The following is a 6,944-nucleotide window of genomic DNA, read 5'->3' on the forward strand; positions in this document are numbered from 1 at the left end:
CACAAGATGCTTACTGATCACACACACACACACACACACACACACACAAAAGGATATTAGACATATACTACCTTTACCAAGTTGTCAGAATTAACATCAGTAGAGGGATTAATAGACCTCATGCATTCTTGTAGGATGGACTCAGAAGAGCGTAACACCTCGGTCTTTCTGTATTCCTGAAGAATGCAAGATCTAAAAGTAAACATGAAACAAAACTAGTCAAATGTTAAATAAGGGACATTTCACAAAAGAAACGGTTTGTACTGTTCGAAAATGTCAAGGTTATGACAAAGCCTGAGGAATTTATTACAGCTCCAAAATGTCTAAAGAGACATGAAAATACAACATATGACTGGATTAGATCAGGGACCAGGAAAGAAATAATTTAAATTTTTTCAAATTTTATTATTTCTGATTTTAGTATAAAAGACAATAGTGGAATAGTTGTCAAAATGTGTGAATATCTGTTGATTGGACATACTGTATTAATGCTAACTTCCTTGTTTTGATAAATGTACCTTTAAAGGAAATATACATTGAAATGTTTAGAAGTAACGGGGAATAATGATAGCAGTTTATTACTAAAATCAGAAAAAACTGTAGAGGAAGGGGAAGACTGATAATGTGGTTAAGTCTGGGGAATCTAAATGAAGTATCTGTTGAAATTCTTGGTACTTTTTAAAAACCTTTCTTTTGCAATGATTTAAGATTTATAAAAGTCATTAAAAGAAAATCTCTTTTCTTTAGACTCACAATATTTGTTACACTGATTGTATGGGTTTTCCGCATCAAGCAATTTTCTGGTTTTTCTTTTCTTTTTCTGTTTTGTGGTGCTGGGGATCTAACCCAGAGCCTTGGGCATGCAAGGCAAGCACTTTACCAACTGAGCTATATGTGGAGCTCTGGTCTGTCTGTCTGTCTTTCTTTCTTTCTATCTATCTATCTATTTATTTTTTTAGCAATACTGGGGATTGAACCCAGGGCCTCATATATGCTAAGTAAGCACTCTACAACTGAGCTACATCTTCATCCCTTATTTTCCAGTTATCTTTGGATACCAACTGATGTGTCCTTCAGTTTAACTCAATTCTGATTCTAGCTAGGTAAAGTGAGCTGCAGACCCACTGGTTAAGAGCTCAGTCCCACAAGACTGTTCCCAATTCTAACTACTAATCCCAAATCCCAGACTTTCCGTGCTTGTACATATTAGGGATTTCATGACTTCTTTTTCAAGCTGTGTTTTAGTCAGCTTTTTCACTGATGTGATTAAAAGATCCTACATGAGCAATTTTAGAGAAGGAAAGTTTATTTGGGGGCTCAAGGTTTCACAGGTCTCAATTTGTTCACAGCTGGCTCCATTCGTTGGGGTTGGAAGTGAGATAGAACATCATGGTAGAAGAGTATGGTATAGAGGAAAGGCTCACATGATGATCAGAAAGCAGAGACAGAGAGAAAGAGTGAGAGAGAGAGCCTCCAATTGCCAATACAAAATATACATTCAAAGGCTTGCCCCCAATGATCCACTTCCTTCAGCCACACCCTACCGGCCTCCAGCCACACCCAGTTAATCCCATCAGAGGACTGGTTCACTGATTGGATTAAAGCTTTGGGGGCTTGATAATTGCACCTCTGAATGTTCTTGCATTGCCTCACACATGAGCTTTTGGGGAACACCTAATGTATAGGGATCCTGATACAGGAGTTTCTTGCTGTGTGGGGTACATCCTCTTTCCTGGCATGTAGATACATTTAGGTTTTCTGAACAACTTAAGTGTTTTTATGAAGGTTTCATTATATAGGAATGATTGATTAAATCATTGTTCATAAGTGATTTCAATATCTAGCTCTTCTTCTCTCTCTAGAGATCTAGAGGTAGGACTCAAAGTTCCAACTATCTAATCACGTGGTTGATTCCCCTGGTGACCAGCTTCCTTATTACCATAAAATCATTATCATAAAGTCAAGTGTAGTTGAAAGAGACTTACCAGCAATAACAGAATATTCTCCTCTCACCTCACGGAAGTTCTTTGTCAGAAACTGGGAACAAAAAACAACTGTTATATTTATCACAGCTGAAAAAAATAGTAGCTGGGCATGGGTGGAACATACTTGTAATCCTAGTGACTTAGAGATGTAGCTCAGAGGTAAAACACCCTGGGTTCAGTCCCTAGTACAAAAAAGAAAAAATAATATAGTGAGTTTTGTATACCCTTCACTCAATTACAGTTTCTCCTGTTATTTAAAATTACTGTTATATTTTCTAAAACTAAGAAAGCAACATTGCTACATTACTATTAATTATACTCCAAACCACTTGGATTTTACCCATTTTTCTTTCAATATTCTTCTAAACTCCTCTAATTTTATTTAGATTTCTCTTAATTTTTCCTTTAATTCCTTTCCTACTATAAAATCCAATCCAGGGTACCATGTTGAATTTAGTTATTATATCTATTTAGTCTCCTCTAGTCTGTGATGGTTTCTTAGTCTTTTTTGGTTTTTAGACTTTGACAGTTTCAAGAGTACTGCTAACATTTTTTTTAGGATATTTCCCAATTTAGGTTTGCTTTATGTATTTCTCAATACTAGACTGGGGTTATAGGTTTTTGAAAGAATACTATGTAAGTGAAGAACCTTTCCAAAATATCATATCAGAGGTAAATGGATATCCTAATGATAAAACCTTGATATCTTGGTTAAGGAAGTTATCTACCATATTTCTGTAATATAAAGTTTCGATTTTCATACTGTACTTTTTGTTACTAAGTCCAGCCCATCTTCAGATGCAGGAGTGGGAATGAGAAGTACAGTTACACATCACCTCCTAGAAGGAATAGTTTCTACACATATATCCTATAAGGAAGATTTGATTCTTATTATCTATCATGTATTTATATTATTATTTGAGTATATTTATTTTACTCTTTGGGTTATAATATGCCACTATTTATTTTGTCACCCAAATTATTCTGGTATTGGCCATTGGGAGTTCTTTCTGATGGATTTCTAAGGCCCTTTAACATAAACCCATACTTTTGTTTCTTAATCATTTCTTTAGTGATACTACAAGATGCTTCTACTTTATCTTGTATTTTTCCCTACTCCAGTTCTGTAATCATATATTTCTTTAAAAATCTCTTGTTTCAGGGCTGGGATTGTAGCTCAGTGGTAGAACACTTGCCTAGCATGTGTGAGGCTCTGGGTTCAATTCTCAGCACCACATATAAATAAATGAATAAAATGAAGGTCCATCAACAACTAAAGACACATTTTTTTTTAAATTTCTTGTTTTTTTTATTAGACAATGATATTTAGAAACCAAGATCTTTGCACTTGTTGGTTTATACTATTTTGTATTTTGTATTTTTATGTAAATTTGAAATTATTGCAAATTAAAAGTTAAGAGCTAAAAGTTAGGAGGCATATTCCATTTGTTATTCTTAGGTGTTATTAGCTATTATTGCAGTTACTAAATGTTACCTTTGTAAGATTATAGATGCTTGTTCTTTATAAATTATATTAATACTTCATTTGATAACTGGAATTTATTAATAAAATCACACTACAACCTCAGTGGAACATTTTTGTATATTTTCTTGCAACTTTTTATATAGGATAGAAACTTCTTGTCATGTTTTGCTCTTATGAAAAGTATTGAGGATTATGATTAAATTTATAAAATTTATGTAACAAAGCTAATCAGTAAGCAGTATAGTTTAACATGCATACATAAAAGGGTATAGCTGAGGCATAAAAGAAGATCTGGACAGATAGCCCATGACTTTGAGGCAGTGATACCTCCTCCCTCATATTCCACTTGAGTGAATAAGTATGATGTAGACAGTTTGACCTGTTTGGCAGGAAATTTTGTGTATGAAAATGTAGCATTTCTTATGGAAGGTTTTAAAAACACCTTTCACCTATGACATATGAGAAGGTTAATACCAAACCAGATGATTTCTCATTGTGGAAAGTAAATTATTTCTTCTAGAATATAAGAATGAATAAGGAAAGTAAACAAATGAGAACATAGCTATGTTTTAACTTTTTAATATTTATTTTTTAGTTTTAGGTGGACACAATATCTTTATTTTATTTGTATGTGGTGCTGACAGTCGAACCCATGCCTTAAGCATGCTAGGCGAGCACTACCACTGGGCCACAAACCCAGCCCCATATGCTTTAACTTTTTAGTGAAAAAAAAAGAGTATATTACCAAATAATGTAAATGGGAACATGAGTAAGGATAGTTGCAGTGTAACAAAGACAGTTCAAATGTTTGATCCCTTATTTTTTGTAATGCTGGGAATAGAATCCTGGGCCTCATGCATGCTAAGCAAGTGCTTCCATTGTGCTACACCCCTAGTCCTTATTTTTATATAGAAAGATAAACATGCTTATTTATACATGCATAGAAAATTTTCAGATCACTATCAGTGCTATCTATTGATGTTCATAAAATCAATTTGGTAGGTGATAACCAGCATTTTTTCAGGTTAAATAAAAAAAAAAATGTCAAGAATTTTTAGTGCCTTTTAATTTGCAATAATTTCAAATTTGTTATTACTGAAAATTTGGAGGGGAGTGTTACTGGGGATCACTTGTAGGGCCTTGCACATACAAAGCAGGCAGTCTGAAGGTCCTCAATCACTGAGCCACATCCCCAGCCCTATATTGTGTTTTATTTAGAGACAGGGTTTCACTGAGTTGCTTAGCATCTTGCTATTGCTAAGAGTGGCTTTGAACTCATGATCCTCCTGTCTCAACCTCCAGAGCTGCTGGGATTACACATGTGAGCCACGAAGCCTGGCTCAAATCTGAATTACTGAAATGCATCTGGTTCCAATATTTAAAAAAAAAAAAAGTTGAAGATTTTTAAAATTACTTTGTTTTCTGGCCTTTCGTATTACAGGTGAAATGTCTACTGTCTGTCTTAAGTTCATTCTCTTCTTTCTGGTGGGTTTTAACATCTTCCTCTCTATTCTTGGTATCTATATTTTAATCATAACCCATCTATCATAACCTATGACTATTTTATTGATATTTAGAGTTCATTACTTTAGATTTATGTTTTTTTCTTAATTTTGGAAAGTTTTAGCTATTACCTATTCATTTCTCCTCCTCTGGTATTCTCTACATTATTTCTAAAATTATTTTTTTCAAACTCAGTGCATTTTCATATTTTTACCTTTTTCTTTCTCTATAGAAAATTCATCTTATTATTATCTTAGATAGTGTTATCCATTCAAAAAGTATTTTCTGGGTTGGGTACAGCTCAATTGGTAGAGTGCTTGCCTTGCATGCATAAGGCCCTGGGCTCAATCCCCAGCACCACACACACACACACCAGCAGCTATTTTCCTCACTTTTTCTTTGCTTATGTAGTGAGTAAGCACGTACTTTAGAAAAGACATGAGGTATAGCCACAGTGGACCAAAGTTTGGCAACTTCTTAGAAACTTAAACATGTACTTATAATCCTATTCTGAGGTAGTTGTGCAAGAGAAATGGGAAATTTATGTTTACACAAAAAAAACCGCACATCAGTGTTTATATAAAGCAGCTTTATCCATTACTTTTTTTAAAAACCGGAAATAATACAAATATATCCTACATCTTGTACATGGGAAACAAAACATGATACATAATGCAATGTAATGTTCTCAGCAATAGAATGAATAAACTACATATGGAATTGGTCCTCCATCCATGCACATTCTTTATCTGTGGATCCAACAAAACACAGATAAAAAATATTCAGAAAAAGGTTGGGGATATAGCTTAGTGGTAGAATGCTTGCCTAGTGTTTAAGAGGCTCTGGGGTCCATTCTTAGTACTGGAAAAAAAATTTTTTTTCAGAAAAAATAAATCACATCAATGCTGAACAAGTACAGACTTTTTTCTTGTCATTATTCCCTAAACAATACAGTACTACAACTCTTTACGTGGCATTTTACTGTATTAAGTATTATAAGTAATGTAAAGTATACATTAGAATGTGTATAGTTATATGCAAATACTATGCAGTTTTAACATAAGGGACTTGAGCATCCAGTGATCTTGAAATCCTAGAACCAGTCCCCTAGAGATACTAATGGATAGCTATATTAATAAATGTAAAAGCATAGAAGAATCTCAAGTGTATCATGTAAGAAGCCAGAATCAAAAGGCTACATACTGTAATGACTATATTTATGTGACATTCTGGAAAAGGTAAAAGTATAGGGACTAAGACAGCAGTGGTCAGCATCTGTGTAACAGAGGAGTTGCCTACTGTGGTAGGATGAATAATGACTGCCAATATATCCACATTGTAATTTCTAAAATGTGAAAGTGTTGCCTGATATGCAAGAGGAACTTTGCAGATTGATTAAAGATGGAACAGTTTTTTTGAATTATGTGAATGAAACCAAAATGTAATCACAAGGGGTTCTTGTAAGAGAGAAGCAAAAGGATTAATAGTAGAAAAGGTGGCAAAATTGCAGATTGCAGTAATACTAGGAACCAAGAAATGCCAGCAGGCTCCAGAAGATGGAAGAAGTACAGACTAGATTTTTTCTAAAGCTTCCAAAAGGAATCAACCCTTTTGTTACCTTGATTTTAGTCCAATCTAGCTTGTTTCACACTTCTGATTTGCAGAACTATGTATTTGTGTTGTTGTTGTTTTACATATTTTTTAAGTTGTAGTTGGACACAATATCTTTATTTATTTTTATGTGGTGGCTGAGGATCAAACCCTGTGCCTCACACATGTGAGGCGAGCGCTCTACCAATGAGCTACAGCCCCAGCCCTGTATTTGTTTTGTTTTTAAGGCACCAAGTATTTGGTAGTTTGTTATAGCAGCAGCCAGAAAGTTAAGACAACTCAAAGGTGCACAATGAAATATTATGGATGATGGAACTGTTCTGTATTTTGGTTATGGTGGTGGTTATGACTATATGTAT

The sequence above is a fragment of the Callospermophilus lateralis genome, chromosome 9 (genome assembly GCF_048772815.1).
Source record: "Callospermophilus lateralis isolate mCalLat2 chromosome 9, mCalLat2.hap1, whole genome shotgun sequence".
NCBI classification, from domain to species: Eukaryota; Metazoa; Chordata; class Mammalia; order Rodentia; family Sciuridae; genus Callospermophilus; species Callospermophilus lateralis.